A 26,775-nucleotide genomic window follows, 5' to 3' on the forward strand; every position below is an offset into this window, starting at 1 on the left:
AATCATTACACTAATAAGTGGCAGAGATACAGTTTGAACTTAAGCCTTCCATTTTCACATCTAGGGAATTTTCCACTGCACTTTTAGCAAATAGGGAGAGCAGGAGATACAATTAGAAAGGAAGGTTGAAGCTACGTTGTGAAGGCCTTTAAACAAGTCATTATCAACACAAGCACATCTCATGTTGTAACATATTCTGTCAGTGCTATCTTTAAAATATGTCAAGAATCTGACCATTTCTTCCTGTATCCACTGTGAGCATTTAGGTTCAAACTGTATCTCCTCTCATTTGGATTATTACAATTATGTCCTTACAAGCCAGGTCATATCACTCACAGTTCCAAAGCTTTACATAGTACCCTGCCACATCTCTGACCTCATCTACTCTCACTCTCAGACATCATTAGTAAACTTGCCTCTTTGAAGTTTCAGTAACCTGATGGGTGGTACTCTATTTCAGTCTTTTGCCTTGGTATGCTCTCTCCATTCCAAGGGATTGAACCAACATCTCTTATATCTCCTGCATTGGCAGGCAGGTTCTTTACCACTAATGCCACTGGGAAGCCCCTAAGTCCAATACGTTTTCTGTCATTTTGTACTTAACTATGTAAGAGCCCAGAGAAGGCAATAGCACCCCACTCCAGTACTCTTGTCTGGAAAATCCCATGGATGGAGGAGCCTGGTAGGCTACAGTCCATGGGGTCGCTGAGAGTCGGACGACTGAGCGACTTCACTTTCACTTTTCCCTTTCATGCACTGGAGAAGGAAATGGCAACCCACTCCAGTATTCTTGCCTGGAGAATCCTAGGGACGGCAGAGCCTGGTGAGCTGCCGTCTATGGGGTCTCACAGAATCGGACACGACTGAAGCAACATAGCAGCAGCAGCAGCATGTAAGAGTCAGGATGTTTTTCATTATATCAGGTGGAGTCATATGATATTGACATTACTGTTAGTCTAAAGTAACCAAATTGCAGCAAATGTCTTATGGTTCAATCTAGAGATAATTTCTGAATCAATAATAAATAATTTTCAGTGGAATTACAGTGACATGAAAATGACTTAATTTATATAGTGAGACCCTAAAATGTGACAATGCAAAAACTCCCAATCTGGAGCAGAGGGAGGTCATGAGCTGTGTAAACTAAGAGCTCTGCACACCTCAGCAAGTCCTTAGGTTATCCCTGGAAATTGCTCGAGTTTTCGTGATCAGTCTTCATAGCAGCTTTCTTGAATCATTAATAAAAGCTAAAATAAGTCTCAAAAAACCTAGAGTTAAAGGAAGTGTGAAATTCATTTTAGAAAGAACTATACTCTAAATGATAGAAACAGGCATACTTTTGGTTTATAAAAAAGAAAATCCTCAGCTAACTCTGAAAGGTCAGTTTATTGGTTGAGAATGCAACATAGCCAATGCTCTACATAAAATTCTGATTCTTAAAAGATCAATTAATTTATTCTATCCAAGTTGAAGTTTGAGGTCAATATATCTCAGTAATTTGTCATGAAAACATCACTAGCAATGAAACACACAGAAATGTTTCACAACATATTAAATATCAGTTAACTGTATTCAAATTTTAAATTGTGTACTGTAAATAATATTAATTTGGATCTATATTTTATGCACAAAGCCAAAACAATTCATTTTTGTTGATTTGAAAGTGTTTTAAAATTTTACTTTAGTCATTTCTTTAGAAAAGTAATAGCAATACATAATTTTCTGTGGTGTTTCTGGTGAAAGGATTTGCATACAATTAGTGAGACGATTTCTGTTTTTAGCAGAGACACACACAAGATGAAGTAAATATTCACCATATGATTATCCTAATTTTTATATCCCACTGTGGCAAGCTCAACTCCAAGAAGTAATTGTAAACTCATGTCAGTGACAATGAGAATGAGTACATTTGATTACTCACTATTAAATTTCTTTAGTAGGGAAATGATGCTGAGTTTATCATCTAAATAAAGAGTGATTTCTTGCACAGCATGCCATGTGGCAGATGATGGGTTCAGGGATAGACTCAGTTAATTTCAGCTGCAAAAATTGTGTTTCCCATTTCAACTATACAATTCTGTGGCAGGTTATTTGAATTCCTTAATTGTCCACTTTTGACTTCTATGCAATAAAGCTGAAAATGTAAGATTTTATTAGTTATAGTAGTTCACTCTATAGCTGTTAATAAAAATCAGCTTCATTACTTATGCTAGAGTGAATTTAAAATGCTGTTGTACATCTGAGGGAAATACTTTGTGGATTCTTGATAGGTGAGGGGATTCTTCTCTACAACTCTGGGAGAATCATAATATGTGACGCAACATCACAGTCCATCTCAAAAATGAAAGAAAACAAAAGCTTAACTCTTATTCTTGAACTAATATTTAGTTATTAGCCATTTACTCAGTCACTTTAGTCAGAAACTTAGATAATAGTCACAGAGTTGTCACTCTTCTTTACACTTATATCAAGTCAATCCTGATATTTCTTTCTAAATAATATATTTAAGGTCTTTCATAAGCAAGTCCCTATTATGCTTTCATTTCCATTCAAAGAATATTTATTGAGTATCTACTATATGTCAGGCGATTGCTCTAGGGACTGCAGACATACAAATAATAAAAATAGTAAAATGTGCCTACCTTCATCAAGTTTACACTCCAGTGGCTGAGCCAGACAGTAAACAAATACACAAATACATTTATAGTATAGCGACAAGAAGTGGTAAGTGATATGAGGAAAAATGAAGGAAAAGCAGGACAGAAATGACTGAAGATGATGGTGGGAAGGGTGATTATCTTTCCAAACCAATCTTTTTTAAGTATGCACCACTCGAGTCATACTACAGATTGATAGTTTGCTGAATAAACCAGGTTCTCTCTTGTCTTAATTCATTGCAACGGCAGTTACTCATGCTAAGAAATCTATATTCTTTATCTTCAGTTGCAACTTATAATCCTACTTTAAACTTTAGCTTTAGAACATTTGAGAAGACATCTCTAACCTTCTTATATTGAATTGTGCTTTTGCTTTATATTTCCAAAGTTTTCTGTATAATAATTATACCTCACATCTCATTGAAATAATTTTTTTTATCAAATAAGTACTATATGCTACTTTTGAAAGTACTAAGTATACAGCGAATCACAGTTATTGACTTCAAGGATGTTGAATTACAATAGTTGCAATGTCTAGCTTACCTGTCTAGTTCTCTTTAAGCATGAGTTCCTATTCATTTTTATTTCTCAAGGTTTTTTTTCTTTTTTTCCCCACACTCAGGAAAGAATAAGATCAGTATGGGTTAGATTGAACTGAATGGCGGGTAAAAATTCTCCCTTTTTATATAACCCTTCCCTTACTTGATCAAGGCCAATAATATTAAAGATAATAATAAAATAACTAACAATCATTGATGGTCTGCCCAATCTATAGTAAACTGTATTAATTGCTTTGTGTGCATGGTGTTAGTTTTATTGTCTTATTTGTATAAAGAAAACCGATGATAGAGAAGTGAAGTTCTTGGCCAAAACTACTTAGCTATTAATTGGTAGAGCCTCCTTCTGTCCTATATTAAAGGATGGCTTCTATTCTCCTCTATGATATTGTCTATAGTACAATGAACATTTAATTCTATTCTGTTTGGATTAGTTTTATCCTCTTATCAAGAATTAATTTTTTCCACAGAAGTATCCCTGACTGTGAAGCATTTCTAGATACCATCGACGTTTCCACAGAGCACTGTGCCTTCTATTCAAGTTAGGGAATGCTTGCTGCTTTAATTCCAGGTTCACAGAGAAGCAAAGTACCTTCCCTTCAGTACCCACTCCTCGATGGTTTCTGGCTGATTTGGTCCAATGTTACAACCACTGAAAAGATTACAATAATGAACAAAGTTTCTTCTTTGACAATAGCGTGTGAATGCTGCCCTGTGATCAAGTTTGATTAATGATGTCATCCTTGGCATTGCTCAGGACATACTATCAACTACTTTCTCTCTGTAAGGACATCAAACGTTAAATTATAGAACTAGGTCACTCTGATGAAAAGTTTTTGAATTACTATTTATATCTATCTATATGCTTGCCCAAATTCTTTCCTTCCAGAAGGAGTAACAAAAGCCTATAGGACTATTTCATAAATAATATTTGCTAATGAAGGGGTTAATGTATGTGATTTATTGGAATAGGTACTAAGACAATAAAACCAAAAAGTGCTTTCATTTTTAATTAGATTAAGATTGCCTGAAAATTGTTGTGGATTTGGAAACAATTGTATACTATTTCATTATTGTAACAAATTTGAACCAAGTTTGTATAATCAGTATGAAAAGTCAGATCATGCTATTCAGTTTTTCAATCAACTATTTGCAATATGGCAGTAAGTGAGTAAATCAGTGTATACTTTGGTTTATAAATCAATAATCTAAAGATAGTCTGTGTACCATTGACATATTGGCTGAAACTCAAGATTTTCAAGGTTCATTTTGATGAAGCCAGTAAGTCCCTGCCAAATTAATTGCATTTGTGAATTTTATTTTTATTAGTTTAGTTATTATAAAGCATCCAATGAATTACTTCATAAAGATAGTTCAGATTTCTTCATAATATGCTTTTAAAACATAAAATTTGGAATATATTATATTATACTGTAAATACTAAATATTCCAAATATGTTGTTAACATATTGATAATTATAATTCTTGAAATCAACTATTGTCTTTTGTCTAAGAAGCTTTTATTGACAGTATAATATAGTCCATATGTAAAACCAAAAACTTCCAGATGTACAAGCTGGATTTAGAAAAAGCAGAGGAATCAGAGATCAAATTGCCAACAACCATGGGGTGATAGAAAAAGTAAGAGAATTCCAGAAAGACATCTACTTCTGCTTCAGAAAGACATCTACTTCTGCTTCATTGGCTATGCTAAAACCTTTGACTGTGTGGATCACAACAGACTCGAAAATTCTTCAGGAGATGAGTATACCAGAACACCTTATCTGCCTCCTGAGAAACCTGTATGCAGGTCAAGAAACAACAGTTAGAGCTAGACATGGAACAATGGACTGGTTCCATATTGGGAATGGATTATATCAAAGCTGTATATTGTCACTCAGCTTATTTAACTTATATTCAGAGTGCATCATAAGACAGAGGATGAGATGGTTGGATGGCATCATTGACTCAATGAACATGAGTTTAAACAAGCTCTTGGAGATAGCAAGAAAAAGGGAAGCCTGGCGTGCTGCAGTCCATGGGGTCTAAAATAGTTGGACATGACTGAGTGACTGAACAACAAAAATAACAACAACAACAACAACATCATGTGAAACGCTGGACTGGATGAATCACAAGCTGGAATCAAGATTGCTCACAGAAATACCAATAACCTCAGATAAAGAGATGAAACTTCCCTAATGGCAGAAATTGAAGAGGAACTAAAGAGCCTCCTGATGAAGGTGAAAGAGGAGAGTGAAAAAACTGGTTTAAAACTCAAAATTCCAAAAACTAAAATTATGGCATCTGGTCCCATCACTTCATGGCAAACAGATGGGGAAAGGATAGTAACATTTTATTTTTTTGGCTCCAAAATCACTGGAGATAGTGACTGCAGCCATGAAATTAAAAGATGTTTTCTCCTTGGAAGAAAAGCTATGACAAAACTAGAGAGCATATTAAAAAGCAGAGACATGATTTCACCAACAAAATTCTGTATACTCAAAGCTATGGTTTTTATAGTAGTAATGTACAGATGTGAGTTGGACCATAAAGAAGGCTGAGTGCCAAAGAACTGACATTTTCGAACAGTGATGCTGGAGAAGACTCTTGAGAGTTCCTTGGACACTAGGGAGATCAAACGAGTCAATCCTAAAGGGAATAAATCCTGAATACTCATTGGAAGAACTGATGGTGAAGCTGAAGAGCCAATACTTTGGCCATCTCATGTGAAGAGCTGACTCAGTGGAAAAGACCTTGATTCTGGGAAAGATTGAGGGCATGAGAAGAAGGGGGCAACAGAAGATGAGATGATTGGATGGCCTCATCAACTCAATGGACATGAGTTTGAACAAACTCTGGGATATAGTGAAGGACAAGGAAATTTGGCGTTCTGCAGTCCATGGAATCCCAGAGTCAGACAGGACTGAGTGACTGAACAACAATATGTGAAATTATACCCATTTGTAGATTGATAGAGGTAAATGAGAGTTTATATGCAATATTTCCTCAAATAATGCTAATTTTTTTAAACATGGGTTGCTCTCTTAAAATTTTTATTCATTTATTCATGTATTTATTTTTGTCTCCCCCGGGTCCTTGTTGCTGTGCTTGGGCTTTCTCTAGTTGAGGCGTGTGGGATCTACTCTAGTTGTGGTACCTCTGCTTCTCATTGTGGTGACTTCTCTTGTTGCCGAGCATGGGCTCTAAATGTGTGGACTTCAGTAGCTGTGGTGCATGGGCTTAGTTGCTGCATGACATGTGGGATCTTCCTGGACCAGGGATTGAACCCATGTCACCTGCATTGGCAGGTGGATTCTTAACCACTGGACCAACAAGGAAGGCCCTCAATTGCTTCTTATGATATTCTTTCATTAATTCTGGCAATTTTTGTAAGATTGCACCATTTCAGAACAATCTGGAAAGAAAAGATTTCTTTTTGTTAGTGGTGTTTTAATCAAATTCAAAATCTCTAGAGTTCAAATTTTTTTCTTTTTTCTTTTTCCCCGGAACTCATCTCTTTGTAGGGTAGGGTGGTTTTGTGTCCAGAAGAGAGTATAATTTGGATTTCTGTATTTTGTAACAGAATGTTATCTTTGACATCTGTCTATTTTTTACATAAGGTATATATATTCTTTCTGCAATTGGGAATGCAATCCTGCTCCCCTAGCAAATCTAAGATCTCACTGACTATTTGCAACCCAAAGAGACTTTTAGGGATAATGTAGTACAAATTCTTGCAAGAGTGAACGCTCTTCTCAAAAGGTGACTTCCCGAGATCTAAGTGCTAGGTATGGCAGGGGCTAAAACAGAGAGCTCCTGACTTTAAATAGTATACTTACATGTATATCACTGTCTCAGATTCCTGCTATAAATTTCCAGCTATTTTTAGCAATTACTATTTGAGAAAAGTCATCTGATGAATATGCTATTTACCAAGGATCTAATTAACAGATATGAATATTTATATTGTACTTATTAATTTGGACCTCGGCATCAGATATTTTGGAAGGTAATAAAACATTCTTAATGGCCCTTGTATAAGAAAGAACCTTGATAAATTCCTTTTATTCAAAGGAGGAAAGAGTTTGTTTCTCAAAATCATGATTCTAATCTAGATCCTCTTAATCTAGATTCTTTTGCAAAACAGTATGAATAAAAATCTAACCAATTATATCTCCTGTTTGCTTTGGATCCAAGAAAGAGAAGAGTAAAGGCTAAAATTATGGTATATCTTTCTCTGATGAGTATTCTTGTACTGTATAATGATACTATTGCTCATATATTATTGTGCTAAATGGAAAGCAACTATTATTATGTTACCAAGTGTAAGTTCTCCTTCATGGTTTATAGCCTTGTTGTGGTGAACAGGCTTGTGAAATGAAATGAAGCTATAAGCCATGTCTTGCAGGGCCACCTAAGATGGGCAGGTCGTAGTGAAGAGTTCTGACAAAATGTGGTCCACTGGAGGAGGAAATGGGAAATCACTCCAGTATTCTTGCCACAAGAACCCCATGAACAATATAAACAGGCAAAAAGGTATGACACCAGAAGATGAATCCCTAGCTTGGAAAGTGTCCAATAGGCTACTGGGAAAAAGCAGAGGGAAATTACAAATAGCTCCAGAAAGAATGAAGCAGACGCAATGCTCAATAGTGGATGGATCTGGTGGTAAAAGTAAAGTACAGTGCTGTAAAGAACAATATTGCATAGGAACCTGGAGTGTGAGGTCCATGAATCAAGGTAAATTGCTTATGGTGAGGCAGGAGATGGCAAAAGTGAACATTGATATTTTAGGAATCAGTGAACTAAAATGGATGGGAATGGGCAACTTTAATTCAGATTGCCATTATATCTACTACTCTGGGCAACAATACCTTACAAGGATTGGAGTAGCCTTCGTAGTCAACAAGAGTCCAAAATGTAGTACTTGGGTGCAACCTCAAAAATATCTTGGTTCATTTCCAAGGCAAACCATTCAACATGAGAGTAACTCAAGTCTATGGCCTAACTGCTAATGCTGAAGATGCTGAAGTTGTCCAGTTCTATGAAGACCTACAAGACTTTCTAGAACTAACACCACCCCCACCACCAAAAAAAAAAAGAAAAAAGTGTCCTTTTCATCATAGGGGATTAGAATGCAAGAGACAACTGGAAGACATGTTTGGCCTTGGAGTGAAAATGAAGCAGAGCAAAGGCTAACAGGATTTTTTAAAGAGAATACATTGGCCATAGCAAACACCCTCTTCCAACAACACAAGAGATGACTCTATACATGGACATCACCAGATGGTCAATACTGAAATCAAATTGACAATATTATTTGCAGCTGAAGATGGAGAAGCTCTATACAGTCAGCAAAACAAGAGCAGGAACTGATTGTGGCTCAGATCGTAAGCTCCTTATTGTAAAATTCAGGCTTAAATTGAAGAAAGTAGGGAAAACCACTGGCTATTCAGGTGTGGCCTAAAGTCAATCCCTTTTGATTATAGAGTGGAGGTGACAAATAGATTCAAGGAATTAGATACGGTAGTCAGAGTGCCTGAAGAACTATGAACAGAAGTTCGTTAACACTGTACAGGAGGTGGTGATCAAAACTATCCTAAAGAAGAAGAAATGCAAGAAGGCAAAATTGTTGTCTGAGGAGGCCTTAAAAAGAGCTGAGGAAAGAGAAGCAAAAGGCAAAGGAGAAAGAGAAAGATAAACTGCAGAATTTCTGGGAATAGCAAGGAAAGATATGAAGGCCTTTTTCAATGAACAATGCAAAGAAATAGAGGAAAACTATAGAACAATAGAATGGGAAAGATTAGAGATTTCTTCAAGAAAGATACTAAGGGAATATTTTATGCAAGGCTGGGCTTGAAAAAGGACAGACTTTATAAGGACCTAACAAAAGCAGAAGGGATTAAGAAGAGGCGGTAAGAATACACTAAAGAATTATACAAAAAGGTCTTAATTACCTGGATAACCATGATGGTGTGGTCACTTACCTAGAGCCAGACACCTGGGAGTGTGAACTCAATACTTCCTTAAGAAACATTATTATGGACAAATCTAGTGGTGATGATGGAAATCCAGTTGAGCTATCTCAAATCCTAAAACATGATGCTGTTAATGGCCACAGGACTGGAAAAATTCAGCTTTTATTACAATCCCAAAGAAAGGCAATGACAAACAATGTTCAAAATATGTGCAATTATGCTCATTTCACATGCTAGTAAAGTAATGCTCAAAATTCTTTAAGATAGGCTTCAGCAATTGTGAATTGAGAACTTCCAGATGTACAAGCTGGGTTTAGAAAAGGCAGAGGAACCAGAGATCAAATTGCCAACATTCATTGGATCGTAGAGAAAGCAAGGGAATTTGAGAAAATCATCTACTTCTGGCTCATTGAGTATGCAAAAACCTTTAGCTGTGCAGATCACAGCAAACTGTGGGAAATTCTTAAAGGGATGGGAATATAGACCACCTTACCTGTCTCCTGAGAAGCCTGTACGCAGTTCAGAAACAACAGTTAGAACCAGACATGGAAGAACTGGTTGGCTCAAAACTGGGAAGGGTGTATAACAATGCTGTATATTGTTACCCTGATTATTTAGCTTATATGCAGAATACATCATATGAAATGCTGAGTTGGATAAATCACACAAGCTGGAATCAAGACTGCCTATAGGAACATCAACAATTTCAGATATGCAGATAATACATACCACTCTAATGGCAGAAAGTGAGGAGGAACTAAACAGCCTCTTGATGAAGGTGAAAAGAGACTGAAAAAGCTGGTTTAAAACTCAGCATTCAAAAAACTAAAATCATGGCATCTGGTCCCATCACTTGATGGCAAGTAGAAGCAGAAGAAGTGGAAGCAGTGACAGATTTTTATTTTCTTGGGCTCCAAAATCACTGTGGACAGTGACTGCAGCCATGAAATTAAAAGATGCTTGCTACTTGGAAGGAAAGCTATGACAAACCTATACAGCATATTAAAAAGTCGAGACATCACTTTGCTGACAAACGTCCATATACTCAGAGCTATGGTTTTTCTAGTAGTGATGTGAGTTGGACCATAAAGAAGGTTGAACACTGAATAATTGATGCTTTTGAACTGTGGCATTGGAGAAGACTCTTGAGAGTTCCGTGGACAGCAAGGGGAACAAACCAGTCAGTCCTAAAGGAAATCAACCCTGAATATTCACTGGAAGGACTGATACTGAAGCTGAAGCTCAAGTACTTTGTCCACCTGATGTGAAGAGGTGACTCATTGGAAAGGACCCTCAAGCTAAGAAAGATTGAAGGCAAAGGAGAAGGGGAAGTTAGAGAATGAGGTGTTTAGATAGTATTACTGACTCCACGGACATGAATTTAAGCAAACTCTGGGAGACAGTGGAGGACAGAGGAGTAAGGCATACTGCAATTGATGGAATTGAAAAGGGTCAGACATGACTTAGCGAGTCACAATAAAATATAAGTTAATTGTCACAAATGGCACAGGGTAGAGAATGAGAAGGTGTGTTTGTAAATGTAGGAGACCTAAAGAAAATAATTTAACATTATTGAATATCACTGAGTAAGTTACTGAATGTGGTTGAGTGCTACTCATATAAGCAATCATGAAATTTTATAGACAGAAAAACTCAACCCTTACTTTATAGATAAGGGAACTGAGTCTTTGGTTGAAGAAACACTAGACAACTCTACAGAAGTCAGAAGCACAAGTGATAGCTGTGGACTTCAGACTATGAAATATTACACATAAAATGAAGAAACAGAAATCTCTCTCTTTTTCTCTCTCCACTTCCTCTCGTTCTCTTTTGCTTCTAGTTTTTTTCTTTTTCTTCCCATCCATCTATCCCATCTTCTCTCTTTATGTCTAATTTTACCTTCCTACCCTTAACATTATTTAAGAGCTTCCCTGTAGCTTTAATGGTAAAGAATCTGTCTGCGATGCAGGAAACCTGGGTTCAATCCCCTAGTCAGGAAAATCCCCTGGAGAAGGGCATGGCAGCCTACTCCAGTATTCTTGCCTGGAGAATCCTATGGACAGAGGAGGCTGGAGGGCTACAGTCCATGAGGCTACAAAAAGTCAGACACGACTGAGTGACTGACATTACTATTACTACTACTTTTAATATTATTTATACTTACCATAGTTCATTTAATGTAATTCAGATCAAATGCAGTTCACTGATAGCTTTATGAAGAATAAAAAACAGACTAAAATATTACAAATCATTTTTATTTTCAATAAATAGCATGCAATTACTAAATTGCAATATAGCTTTTTGTTGTTTACAAACAGAAACCAAATAGCACTGAAGTGTTCTCTTTCTGTCAACATGCCTTTCATGTACATTTAAAGCTGCATATAATTTTTCTAGGTCCTTGAGAGGGGGGTTCAATAGGGAGGGGATGTATATATACCTAATGCTGATTCATGTTGATGTAAGGCAAAACCCATCACAATATTGGAAAGTAATTATCCTCTAATTTAAAATATATTTAAAAAGATTAAATATATTAAAAAAAAGAGGAGAAAAAAAAAGAATGGTAGAGGATTCCTGGGTGTCTTCTGTGCTTCCGTTTTGTAAGGACATTTGCTTTCAATGTCCTCAAGAGCTCCCTTGTGTAATCTGAAACCTGCCCTATACATGAAGGGCAGGGAGAGACTCCCTCCCCAAATAACTGCATACAAAATGAAACTGCTTTCTCTTTTCTTTATTGTGTTTGTGCATGCATGCATGCATTTACTTAGGTCTTTAAATTCAAGAATTGGTCTAAAAATATCAAAGGCTCCTAAATAATTGGAGAAGGAAATGGCAACCTATTCCAGTATTCTTGTTGCAGAATCCAACGGACAGAAGATCCTGGAGAGCTACAGTCTATGGGGTTGCAAGGAGTTGGATACAACTGAGTGACTAATACACACAAATAATGTAGTACTTGGGAATGTAAATGAACAAAGAATATCTTAAATTCAAAGATAAATGAAATGTGCCACTTGACAGATGTAACCACATAAATAAATGTGCTTGTTGCCTATTTGTTTTTCTTGTGTCTGAAAAATCACTAATCTTATAGAGTTACTACACAGAGCTGAGAGCAGGTAAAACGTGATGTGCGTTAACTTCTCTTCCATGACAATATCTGTTTCAGGTCTTTCTTGACTATAAACCTTGATCAGATGATTAAAACATTTGTCTTATCACTTAAAAATGTCTCACATTGAAAATCAGCACAAAATTTAGAAAAAAAAACTGTGCTTAAGTAGGCACAGTTTTGCAAAGTTCTGATACCTGAAGAAAATTTTAGTTTTCCTGGATTTTTAAAAACTGGAGCTATTTAACATTTTCCTATTTCTAAAAGTAATTATCTAAATCTATATCTATCTATCTACCTACCTATCTAATGAGAGAGAGATAGAGACAGTGAAAAATATGCATTCAAATAAAACAACTTAAAAGTCAACCATATAGATGTTCAACATTGTGGAGGAGTGGGAGAGTGTGGAGTTCATCTCTCACAGATGCAACAAGAATACATCTAAAAATGGAACAATACCCACAGAGCATCTGCTGAGCCTTAGCAGAGGACCTCAAACTCTTAAATGGACAAGAAATATCCCTACATAACCGGGTAGGATGAAATAAAGAAGAAGGAAAAAGGAAGAGGAGAGGAAGTGGGGGTGAGACCTGCACCCCAGGTTGGAAACTGAAGGTGGGGAGAGGTTCTCACATCTGGGGAAGCTCCCTCACTGGTAGGGAGATCTGCTGGGACAGGAGGGGAGACTCAGGGGCTCAGAGGAGAGCACAGCAACTGTTACATGGCAGGCAGGGCAGAGTGAGGCCTGCGCAGATGGTCTGTACCACAGCCCTGTGCACCCCAGCCTGAGACAGGTGTCCACCAGTGTGCCCAGGGACTGGGTGCTGGAACAAGGAGTCTGGAGTGCAGATCAGGGAAGGGGATTGCTGTTGGCTTTGAGGAGACAGCTTTTCTCATGAGAGTGAGGAAATCCACCACTGGGACAGCCATAGAAGTGAAAGTGAAGTGCCACTGTTAAGTGACATGCAAGAAGAGGAGCCACCACGCAGCCTCTCTTCCCCTTGCACTGACCCTTCCATCAATGGGCACTAGGAAGAGCTCCAAGAGCAGCTGGCTCCTGTGTCCCCACCATCGCCTCCCCAATGAACCCTCACCCATGACTTGCTTGCACCAATGTCTCCCCTTGGCTTCCTCCTGCCTGATGAGCTCTCATGTTCCAACTGCTACCCCAGAACCTTCCTGCCTGGGTGGCCTGCTTATCCTGATCACTATCTTGGCTCCTTTCTGCCTGACAAGTTCCTGTGCTCTGATTACCTGTGGAACAGATTCCAGTGGGAAGAACACATGAAGAGGTAGGGTGAAAACCACAGCCAAGCTCAGGGTTTATGTTGCCAAAGAAAAGCTGAAATCTCCTTGCAACTGCATGAAACTCAGAGTTACACTTCCACTGACAGCTTCCTGAATTCAGCAACTTTGGAACAGCGAAACAGACAACAAGTGCTCCTGCAGTTGATACTGCTCTGGCTTTAGCAGCTGGGGGCTTTGTGGGCATGTAACATGGGAGCTGGGCCAGACCATAGTCTACCCTGCCTCCATATTTCCCAAGTGGGTCCAGGTGAATGACTAGCGCTGTATGAGACCTGACTTCAGTGGATTTGTGCCGGTGACCTGGTATAAATAATGCCTGAGAGTCACCTAAGTCAACTGTCAGCATACCCATAATTAAGGCGGGACTGAGAGCAGTGTCAGAAACTATACTCTGTAAACCCACACAACAGGTAAAAGGAACACAACGGAGCACATTCACAGGTGAACAGATCCGGAGGAGGCAATACTCAGTGGCTTCTCTCCTGGTGAGAGTGCTCCAATCCTGCCTACCTTGCACCATTGGTCAGAATGCAGTTAAGAAACAGATAGGGAGTGGAGGGCAGTCTACTTCAACAGCAAAGGAGCAGATGCCATCCTTTCCAGGGCATTGAAACCCACAGATCAAAGGGGAGGCCCCATAAACAGCCAGGAAGGCTCTGGTCACAAAAATACCAGTTGAACTCCTTATCTAAGAGACACTGGCATGAGCCTCTGGATCAGCCCCACCCACCAAGGAGGAAGACACCAGAAGCAAAAGGAACTGTGGACCTACAGTCTGCAGAAAGGAGACCACAAACACAGTAAGTTAGACAAAATGAGGCAATAAAGAAATACATTGCAGATGAAGGAGGAAGATAAAAACTTACAAGAATAAGTAAATAAAGAGAAGATAGGCAATCCACTATTAAAATAACTCAGAATAATGATAGTAAATATGATCCAAGATTACAGAAAAAGGATGAAGGCATGAATTAAGAAGTTCTACGAAATGATTAACAAAGGCCTAGAAGAACTAAAGAAGAAACAAACAGAGATGAAAGCACAATACTGAAATGAAAAATACACTAGACAGAATCAATGGCAGAATAACTTAAGCATAAGAACAAGTAAAGAGCAGAAGACAGAGTGGTGAAAGTTACTGCCATGACAAAGAATAAAGAGGAAAGAATAAAAAGAAATGAGGACAGTTTCAGAAACCTCTGGGACAACATTAAACATACCAACATAGCATTATAGGTTTCCCAGAAGAGAAAGACACTGAAAAAAAATATTTAAAGGGATTATAGTTGAAAAAGGCTTCCCTGATAGCTCAGTTGGGAAAGAATCCACCTATAATGCAGGAAACCCTTGTTCGATTCCTGGGTCAGGAAGATTTGCTGGAAAAGGGATAGGCTACTCACTCCAGTATTCGTAGGCTTCCCTTGTGGCTCAGCTGGTAAAGAATCCGCCTGCAATGTGGGAGATCTGGGAAGATCCCCTGGAGAAGGGAAAGGCTACCCACTCTAGTATTCTGGTCTGGAGAATTCCAGGGACTGTATAGTCCATGGGGTGGCAGAGAGTTGGACACGACTGAGTGACTTTCACTTCACTTCATATTTGAAAAACTCCTTAACATGGGGAAGGAAACTATCACCGAAGTCAAAAAAGCAGAGGGTCCAATACAGGATAAACCCAAGGAGGAACATACCAAGATATATATTAATCAAACTAACAAAAATTAATAAAATGAAAAAATACTAAAAGAAACAAGGGGAAAACAACAAATAACATACAAGTATCCCTGGAAGGTTATCAGCTTATTTTTAAGCAAAAACTCTGCAGGCTAAAAGGAAATGGCAGGATATATTTAAAGTGATGAAAAGGAAAACCTTACAACCAAGACTAGCCAACAAATCTCTCATTCAGATTAGGCAAATAATATAACAGCTTTAAGAGCAAAAAGTAAGAGACTTTAGCACCACCAGACCAGCTTTATAATGCTAAAAGAACTTCCCTAAGCAGGAGAAAAAAGACACAACTAGAAACAAGAAAATCACAAATGGGAAAGCTCACTGGTAAAGGCAAACACAATAAAAGTAAGAAATCATTCATACACAAATATGACATCAAAAGCAGCAATCATGAGGAAGACAATATTGTGAATGCAGGAAATGGGAATAGCATTTGAAATTGAGGCCATCAACTGACAAGAACTTTGTATACTGCTTTATCAAATGCTTTATCAAAACCTATGCGGAATGCAACCTCCCCCAGAATACAATAGAACACACACAAGCTACTGAAACACAACAATAAATATTGTCATCAAACTATAAGAAAACTCAAATCCCAAGCCATTAAGAAAATGGCAATACTACATATCAATAATTATCTTAAATGTAAATAGATTAAGTGCTCCAACCAAAACACATAGACCGGCTGAATGGATACAAAATCAAGACCCATATATATGCTGTCTACAAGAGACCCAATTCAGACGTAGGGATACATACAGATAGAAAATGAGGGGATGGAAAAAGATATTTCATACAAATTGAAATCAAAAGAAAGCTAAGATAGCAGTACTCACATTAGACAAAATAGACTTTAAAATAAAGACTGTTACAAGAGACTAGGAAGGGCACTACATAATGATTAAGGGATCAATCCCACAAGAAGATATAACAATTGTAAATAAATAAACATGCAACATAGGAGCACCTCAATTTATAAGGCAAATGCTAAAAGCCATGAAAGAGGAAATCAACAGTAATATAGTAATAGTGGGCGACTGTAACACTCATTTAGGCCAATGGACAGATCATCTAGACAGAAAATTAATAAGAAAACACAAGCCTTAAGTGGCACATAAGGCTTGACCCGATAGACTTAATTGATATTTTTAAAACAATCCATCTGAAAGCAGCAGAATACACTTTCTTGCCAATAACACGTGGAATATTCTCCAGCATAGATCACATTCTGGGTCACAAATCAAGCCTTGATAAATTCAAGAAAATTGAAATAATATCAAGCATCTTTTGTGACCCAATGCTATGAGGTTAGAAATCAATTACAGGAAAAAAAAAACTGTAAAAAGCAAACACATGGAAGCTAACCAATGTTACTAAATAATCACTAGATCACTGAAGAAGTTAAAGAGGAAAAAAATAAAATACCTAGAGAAAAACGACAAGGAAAACTGATGAGCCAAAACCTATGGAACAAAGCAAAATCAGTTCTGAGAAGGACATTTACAATCTTACCTCAAGAAGCAAGAAGAATGTCAAACTACCTGATCTTACACCTAAAACAACTAGAGAAAGAACAACAAAACCCAACGTTAATGCTGCTGCTGCTGCTAAGTCGCTTCAGCCGTGTCCGACTCTGTGAGACCCCACAGACGGCAGCCCACCAGACTCCGCCGTCCCTGGGATTCTCCAGGCAAGAATACTGAAGTGGGTTGCTATTTCCTTCTCCAGTGCACGAAAGGGAAAAGTGAAAGTGAAGTAGCTCAGTCCTGTCTGACTCTTAGCGACCCCATGGACTGTAGCTTACCAGGCTCCTCCGCCCATGGGGTTTTCCAGGCAAAAGTACTGGAGTGGGGTGCCATTGCCTCCTCCGCCAAAGTTAATAGACGGAAAGAAATCATAAAAGTAACAGCAGAAATAAATGAAATAGAGACGAAGAAAACAATAGCAATGATCAATAAATTTAAAAGCTGGTTCTTTGAGATGATAAATAAAATTGATAAACCTTTAACCTGAGCCATCAAAAAAGGGAGAGGACTTGAATCAATAAAATTAGAGGTAAAAAGGAGAAGTTACAACCGACACCATAAAAATGAAAATGATCATAAGAGACTACTACCAGCAACTATATACCCCTAAATTGGACAGCCTAGAAGAAATGGACAAATTCTTAGAAAGGTTCAACCTTCTAAAACTGAACTAAGGTGAAATAAATTATATGTATGGATTATTCACATGTTCTGAACTTGAAACTGTGAGTAAAAATCTTCCAATGAACAAAAGTCCAGGACAAGATGGCTTCACAGGCTAATTCTATCAAACATTCAGGGAAGAGTTAAAAGCCACCCTTCTAAAACTTCCAAACATGCCAAAATCAGATAAAGATATAACACACAAAAAAAGAAAATTACAGGCCAATATCACTGATGAACATAGATGCAAAGATTCTCAACAAAATACTAGCAAACTGAATCCAACAACACATTAAAATAATCATAGACTGTGATCAAGTGGGATTTATCCCAGGAAAGCAAGGATTCTTATAAATCCATCAATGTTATAAATACATCATGTTAATGAATTGAAGAATAAAAATCATATGATCATCTGAATAGATGAAGAAAAAGTTTTTGACAGAATTCCACACCCATCTATGATAAAAAATTCTCTAGAAAGTGGCCATTAGATGGAACCTACCTCAACATAATAAAGGCTGTATATGACAAACCCATAGCAAACTACATTCTCAATGGTTAAAACATGAAAGTATTTCTTCTAAGATCAAGAACAAGACAAGAATGTCCACTCTAACCACTTTTATTCAACATATTTTGGAAGTCCTAGCCACAAAAACAATCAGAGACAAATAAGAAGTAAAATGAATCCAAATTAGAAAAAGAAGTATCTGTTTAGCTCTTTGACAATATTGTAAAGTTAAAAAATAGAAAATAAACTAATCAAAAAAATTAAAAAATAAAACAAACAAACAAACCAAAAGAAGTAAAGTTGTCAGTGTTTACAGACATGGTATTGTACATGTAAAACCCGAAAGATGCTACCAGAAAACTACCAGAGCTCATCAATAAACTTGGCAAAGTTGCAGAATACAAAATCAATACACAAAATCTCTTGCATTTCTATATACTAACAGTAAAAATCAGATAGAGAAATTAAGGAAACAATACCATGTATCCTTGCATCAAAAAGAATAAAATACCTAAGGAGGCAAAAGACCTGTACTTGGAAAAGTATAAGATATTGATGAAAGAAATAAAAGATGAAATAAACGTAAGGAGAGATACACCATGTTCTTGGATTGGAAGAATCAATATTGTCAAAATGACTATACTACCCAAAGCAATCTACAGATTTTACAGATTCAGATAGGGATTAGTGTAATCCCTATCAAATTGCCAATGGCACTTTTCACAGAACTAGAACAAAAATTTTTACAATTGTATGGAAATACGAAAGACCCTGACTAGCCAAAGCAATCTTGAGTAAGGAAAATGGAGCTGGAGGAATCAAGCTCCCTGACTTCAGATTATATTGCTAAGCTACAGGCATTAAAACAGTATGATACTGGCACTAAAACCGAAATATAGATCAATGGAACAGGATACAAAGCCAAGAGGCAAACCCATGCACTATGGTTACCTAATCTATTGCAAAAGAGGCAAGAATACTCAATGGAGAAGATAGTCACTTCAATAAATGGTTGTGGAGAAACTGGACAGACACATGTAAAAGAAGAAAATTAAAACACTCCCTAAAATCATACACAAAAATAATTCAAAATAGATTAAAAACCTGAATGTAAGGCTCAATACATTCAGTTATATTTTGGCCCTCCTTACTTGGGGGTTGTACTTTAATGATCTTATATTCCTTTTATATTTTAGACTAAGGCTGTTTTATAATAAATAATAATCAGGTGTTCTCCATTATGCTAGTGATATATCATTTTTGTGAACCAGATATGGCTTGAAAAGACAAAGATTTTGTCATCCAATCGCTACTGCAAAGAATGGCCTATTTGACCAAAGAAACTGTCAAAATTAGAATCATTATTTTTGATAGGAATTATCCAAAATTAAATCATTTAATTCTACAGAACTTCATCCAGCAAGTGTTATCATCAAATTACATAGAATGAGCTTTTCAGTTCACCCAGACTGGCAGGCTGGCAGATGGTTAAGTGTCCATAACCAGATAGTTGATTGGGGCCTTAATAAGGCATTTTCAGTGACTCAAGTGGATCAGGTTTAATACCTCTTATTAAAGTTTTCCAAATATAAATATTTCTCCCTTATGATTTGGAACTTTGAGGTCACAATCAAGTATACAAATGTCTGACTTAGATACAAAGATGCTTTGTGGAACATAGTTTAGCTTTGTCTACAAATAATTTTCTATAGGGAGATAGGAATATATTTTCTGTAATTTTTCAGTATTCAAAATGAAATACATTATCCTGCGCCTGATTATCTGATTCTCAAAACATACGGATGCTGACTCAGCCAGTAGTTTAAAAAATCATTGCTTTAGGACCTCTTTAAATATACTCTTGAATAATCTGCCATCCTTTCATCAAGTGCTGATAGAGAAAAGGAAGTTGATTAGTTTTACTCTTTAGTTGCTTACACATTTTATACCACAGACTATGTCAAAATAGGTTATTGGATGACGCCTGCTTAGCCCCACCTGCAGAACTGGGTTCAGAAATATCCTGTAATGTTATATATTCAACTTTTATTGAATAACACTATTTAGACAGTTTCTGCATTTATTGTAAACTATCTTTAAAGAAAACACTTTTTACCTAGTTCTCTCCAAACAAGGTCTCACATTTAATGTATTTCATCATCAAGATGACCCTTTTTGGAGAACTGGTAAACTTGGTATTTTATGGTAACAGGAATTATACCATCCATAATTTTCCTTTTTCTTCCACTGATCACCAAGCAGTTCAGGACAAATGCTATGTTCAGCTATTACAACTGAATTAGCCCTGCCTGTGCTTTTATAGTTGTTTTTCCATTCTTTTTCACATCTTTGTCTATTATTTCTTTTAAAATAATACACATATGTGTGTGTGTGTGTGTGTTGTTGTCGTTGTTCAGTGGCACAGTCATGACTGACTCTTTGTGACCCAATGGACTGCAGCAAGCCAGGGCTCCCTGTCCCTCACCATCTCCTGGAGTTTGCCCAAGTTCATGCCTATTGCATCAGTGATGCCCTCCAGCCATCTTATCCTCTGATGTCCTCTTCTCTTTCTGCCCTCAATCTCTCCCAGCTTCCAGGGCTTTTCCAATGAGCTGACTGTTCACATTAGATGACCAAAATACTGGAGTTTCAGCTTCAGCATCTGTCCTTCCAATGAGTATTCAGGGTTGATTTCCCTTAAGATTGACTGGTGTCCAAGGGACCCTCAGGTGTCTTCTCCAGCACCACAGTTGAAGGCATCAGTTCTTTGGCATTCTGCCTTCTTTATGGTCCAGCTCTCGTGACAACTGGGAAGATATATGGACCTTTGTTGGCAGAGTAATGTCTCTGATTTTCAACACATTGTCTAGGTTTGTCATAGCTTTCCTGCCCAGAAGCAATCATCTTCTGATTTCATGAATGTGGTCACCCTCTGCAGTGATTTTAGAGCCCAAGAAGAGGAAATCTGTCACTACTTTCACCTTTTCCCCTTCTATTTGCCATGAAGTAATAGGGCCAGATGCCATGATCTTAGATTTTTCAATATTGAGCTTTAAGACAGCTCTTTCACTCTCCTCCTTCACCCTCATCAAGTGGGTCTTTAGTTCCTCTTTGCTTTCTGCGTATCTGTGTATCTGAGGTTATTGATGTTTCTCCTGTCTATCTTTATTCCAGCTTGCAATTTATCCAGCCTTGCATTTCTCACGATGTACTTAGCATATAGGTTAAATAAATAAGGTGACAGCAGACAATCCTGTGGTACTCCTTTCTCAATCTTGAACCTATCATTTGTTTCATACAGAGTTCTAACTGTTGCTTCTTGACAATATGCAGGTTTCTCAGGAGACAGGTAAAATGGTCTGGTATTCCCATCTCTCTAAGAGCTTTCCACAGTTTATTATGATTCACATAGTTAAGGGCTTTATTGTAGTTGATGAAACAGAGGTACATGTTTTTTTTCTGGAATTCTCTTGCTTTCTATATGATCTATGATCCAGCGAATGTTGGCAATTTGATCTCTGGTTCCTCTTCTTTTTCTAAACACATCTTGGCCATCTAGAAATTCTTGGTTCGCATAATGCTTAGGCTTAGTATGTGAGATTTTAAGCATGACCTTACTAGCATGGATGATGAATGTAACTGTCCAATGGTTAATACATTCTTTAGCACTACCCTTCTTGAGAATTGGGATGAGTTTTCCAGTCCTGTGGCCACTGTTGGGTCTTCCAAATTTGCTGACATATTGAATGCAACACCTTGATGGCATCATCCTTTAGGGTTTTGAATAGCTGTAACTGGAATTCCATTGCATCCACTACCTTTATTAACAGCAGTGCTTCCTAAGGCCCACTTGACTGCATACTTCAGAATATCTGGCTCTGGAGGACTGACCACACCATCGCAGTAATCTGGTTCATTAAGATCTTTTTTTTGAGGAGTTCTTGCATGTATTCTTTCCATCTCTTCTTGATCTATTCAGCAACTACTAGGTCTCTACTGCTTCTGTCCTTTATTGTACCCATTTTTGGGTAAAATGTTCCCTTGATATTTCCAGTTTTCCTGAAGAGATCTTTATTTCCCCTTCTGTTGCTTTCTTCTAGTTTAGTGCACTGTTAATTAAAGAAGGCCTTCTTGTCTCTCCATGCTATTTTCTGGAACTCTGTGTTTAGTTGGATGTGCCTTTCTCTTTCTCCCTTGCTTTCCCCTTCTTTTCTTTCTTCAGCTGGTTGTAAAGCTTCCTCAGATAATCACTTTGCCTTCTTGCTTTTCTTTATCTTTGGGATAGCTTTGTTCACTGCCTTCTACACAGTATTATGGACCTCTGCCCATAGTTCTTTATCCCCACTGTTCATAAGATCTAATCCCTTTAATCTATTCATTACTTCCACTGCATATTCATAGGGGATTTGATTTAAGTCATATCTGGCTGGCCTAGTGGTTTTCCTCACCTTCTTTAGTTTAAGCCTGATTTTTTCTATGAGAAGCTGATGATCTGAACCACAGTCAGTCCAGGTCTTGTTTTTGCTGATTGTATACAGCTTCTCCACCTTCATCTACAAAGAATGTAATCACTTTGATTTTGGTATTGATCATTTTTTGATGTCCTTGTGTAAAGTCATCTCTTATGTTGTTGAAAAAGAGTATTTGCCATGACCAGTGCATTCTCTTGGAAGAATTCATTTAGTCTTTGTCCTCCTTCATTTTGTTCTTCAAGCCAAACTTGCCTGTTATTCTAGGTATTGCTTGACTTCCTTTTTGCCTTCCAATCCCCAGTGATGAATAGAACATCTCCTTTTGGTGTTAGTTCTAAGAGGTCTTCTAGATTTAGCCCTGTGTTTTCATAGTCGTTTTTTCCTTCTTTTTCATGTCTTTGTCTTTTATTTCTTTTGAAGTAATATACACATATATATATGTGTGTGTGTGTGTGTGTGTGTGTGTGAAATTCAGATATATGTATAATGCTTAAATACATATGCATATAATTACATACATATACAATTACATATATATGCATTCTATACTATATTATGTATTTACATTTTCATTATATTGCAAAACCATCTCAATTCTAATTTGTTAAAAATGAAGTTATAAATACCTATGAAAATACTTTCTGAAATTTCATACGAATACATGTAAAAATAATTTCCTCCTTTCTTCTTCAAAACTAACTATAGGTACTATTAAAACAATTTACCTGGAACGAACATTAGAAAAATCAGGAATTTTAAAATGGACTTTGTTTTCCAAATGCAAAATACCCAAGTTCCCTAATTTTTAGAATTATTAACAAAGAAATATTGTATATGTAGATTCCAAAAGTATTTACATATTGTCATCAGGAATTTATTTCTATCACTCATTTTACGGATAAACACATCATGACTAGTTAATACTGTTCATGGGGTTCTTAAGGCAAGAATACTGATGTGGTTTGTCATTGCCTTATCCAGGTAAACTGGTTTTTGAAATCAGTAATGGGGCTCATATTTCCAGTGTTGATCCTGGTAGTAGAGTGCCAAGTGTGGAGCCTGAATCCTTTGCTTCTCTGGGAGGACCTCTGAGTTTGTGACAGCCCCTTCCCCTTTAGGGTTGCCTGCTATGGGATGTGGATCCTTACTAGACCACTCTCTTCTCCTAGCCATCCTGGTGAAGTTTTTTTCCTGATGTCCTTAATTGTAGAAGAGCTGTTCTGCTAGTCTTCATGTAGCTTTCAGAGATAGCTGTTTAATATGTAGCTGTAGTCTTCATTTGTCCTTAGGAGGTGATTAATCTCATGATCTTCTTAGTTTTCCCTCTTGATCACTCACTGAATAATCTGAATTTTTTTCAAGAATGGCTGAAGGTGATCTGCATATCAAATTTATTCAGACTGGATCGATCATTTCTTAGCCCAACAATATTTAACTTTGCTCATTATATTAATAAGTAGAGTGAGTGTTAAATTTATATTCAAACTGAGATATTTAAAAAGTAAAAGGGGGCACTGTATATATTACACTGGAGTGTCAGGTATAAACCAGAACCTTGCAGGCAAACCTAAATGAAGATTTAGCTATCAATCTAGGTTCTGGGGACAGCAACGATAAAGAAGGCATCGCCCACAGGCAGCTCATAATTTTCACATTTCTCCCATGTTGTAATTGAGAACTGATAAAAAGCACTGGCAGAAAAAAATGACCAATGGGAGAGGTCATGTGAAGGTCCAGAGGTAGAGGAGGTGGTTACAAGATGGTGGAGGAATAGGACAGGGAGACCACTTTATCCTCCACAAATTCATCAAAAAATGGTTTGGATGTTGAGCAACTTCCACAAAACAGGTTCTGAACACTGGTGGAGGACACTGGGCACCCAGAAAGGCAACCCAATCTCTTCAAAAGGAGGTAGGACAAAATATAAAAGACAAAAAAAAAAAGATAAAATATTTAGAGATGGAGACCCGCCCTGGGGAGGGAGTAGTGAAGCAGGAGAAGTTTCCACACAGTAGGAAACCCTCTCACAGGTGTGTCTGTGGGTTTTGAAATTTTAGAGAGCAACATAATCGGGAGAAAAAAAACAACACAGAATACATGTCTAACCGCAACTACAAGTGGAGATGGAGAAGTGACACAGACGTTCTCATCCACCACCAGTGAGTGGGGGCTGGGCAGGGAGGTGTGGGCTGCATCACTGGTCCTTAGGGTAAGAACCGGGCCTGAATGCCCTGAGGACATCCTGAGGGAGCTAATGTGAGACAGCAACACAAACCCTGGGATCACCAGAGACACACACACACAAAGACCTTTTGCACGAACAGCTCCTACATCACACAGTGATCCCTGGCATGCTCACAAAAGAAAGGGCTCAATGAATACCAAAGGAGAGCAAGTCAGCTGCCATATAGGGCCCTCTGTCTCTGGAGGCAGAGAGGCAGGCATGCGACAGCCAGAGCTGGAAGGGAAGGGGCTGCTGTAGTCTTGGCCTCAGAGACTGCATCTTCCTCCAAACTGTGAGCAGGCTCCCAGTTGCTAACCATGTCTCCCTGGGATCCTGGACAGTTGACATCTGCCAGGAGTGTTACAACCTGAAATCAGTTCCCCAGAGGAGACACACAACACTCCTGGGACTGTGCACTCACAGCATACCCAGGAAACCAAGGGGCCAGGACCAACGAGGTGAATAAGACACATGCTCCCCCTGGGACAGTGTGCTCTCCTAGGACCCGGGTGCCTGGGCTGCTTGGACCTGGGAAGGGCAAAAACCAAACAGACTGTCTGGGTCTGTGTCCCTGAGGAGCACCTGAGAACCCAAGTGGCTTAGACCTGGGAGCTGCACAAAGCATAGTGCCTGCTTGGGACAGGGTCCTTGTAGAGCACCCTGGAGCCTGAGCAGTGTGGACCTGGGAAGTACACGCTGCTTTGGGCTGTGGCAAACCCAGTATGGTCCATCCACTGCAAGCACTCCCCACCATGCCAGCAGTATTTTTCTGCAGTGTCCCTCCCTCCCCACAGCACAACTGAACAAGTAAGCCTAAATGAGTGGCCACCTTCACCTTCTTGTGTCAGGGTGGAAATTAGACACTGAAGGGACTTGCAAACAGAGGAAACCAAGATAAACAAAGAAGGGGAAATCGCTCTGGAAGTGACTGGTGCCGTCAGATTAAAACTCTGCAGTTAATACTGAGACTGTGCAGTTGAGGGGCATCTGTAGACATTGAGAAAAAGCACCAGCTGGAACAATGGACTATCCAACAGTGAACTCACAACACAGTGCCCACAACAACTCCAGAGAAATTCTTAGACATATTTTTAATATTATCACTTTTAATTAAAAAAAATACTTCTTTATTACTCCTTTAACTTACATTTTTACAGCCTACTATTACCTTTCAAAAAAAAACCTTATTTAAAAAAACAAATTCCATATTAAAAAAAACAAAATCAATAACTTATGTGCTTGATTTTGTTTTGTATTTTTTATATTGTATTTTTGAGAGTTTAGCCTCTACTCTAGCTTTTTAGTCTTTGCTTTTCGATATTTGTCATCAGTTTTGTACCTTTAAGAATCTAGTCTTCAGTATCCATTTTCACTTAGGGATTTACTCACTGGCTTGATTGCTCTCTCCCCTTTTGACTCTCCCTTTTCTCCTCCAGGTCACCTCTATCTCTGTCCTCCCTCTTCTCTTCTCTACATAACTCTGTGAATCTCTCTGGGTGTTCTGGGCTGTGGAGAGCACTTAGGGATTTGATTAATGGCTAAATTGTTACCTCCCCTTCTGACTCCCCCTTTTCTCCTCCTGGTCACCACTATCTCCCTTCTCCCTCTTCTCTTATCTATATAACTCTATGAATCTCTCTGGGTGTTCCTGGTTGTGTAGAACTCTTTCACCACTAACTTAGAGGTTTTACCTTCTGTGCTGTATGGATGGAGAAGTCTTGAGGTTACTGTAAGAGACAGATCAAAAGCCAGAGGTAGGAGGATTAATTTCAAAACTTTAGAACATCAGAGAACTCTTGACTCCAGGGAATATTAATAGATAAAGGCTCACCCAAAAGTCTCCATACCTACCCTGAAACCAAGCTCCACCCAAGAGCTAGAAAGTTCCAGTGCAAGACACAGCACACTCATTGTCTAGCAAAACAGGAACACAACCTTGAACATTAAAAGATGAGCTACCTAAAGACATGCCAAACAAATAGACACCCCAAAACTCACTACTGGAAACTACATTGCACTCCA

The 26,775-nt window shown here is 38.0% G+C and overlaps 1 protein-coding gene across 10 annotated transcripts in view; it reads right to left on the bottom strand.

The window, feature by feature from the left end:
• GRIA4 (glutamate ionotropic receptor AMPA type subunit 4) overlaps positions 1 to 26,775 on the bottom strand; it is a 622,527-nt gene that overhangs the window by 193,376 nt on the left and 402,376 nt on the right. The gene's annotated exons all lie outside the window — the stretch shown is intronic.

The sequence above is a fragment of the Giraffa tippelskirchi genome, chromosome 11, assembly GCF_054371585.1.
Source record: "Giraffa tippelskirchi isolate mGirTip1 chromosome 11, T2T-mGirTip1v1.2.pri, whole genome shotgun sequence".
Lineage (NCBI taxonomy): Eukaryota > Metazoa > Chordata > Mammalia > Artiodactyla > Giraffidae > Giraffa > Giraffa tippelskirchi.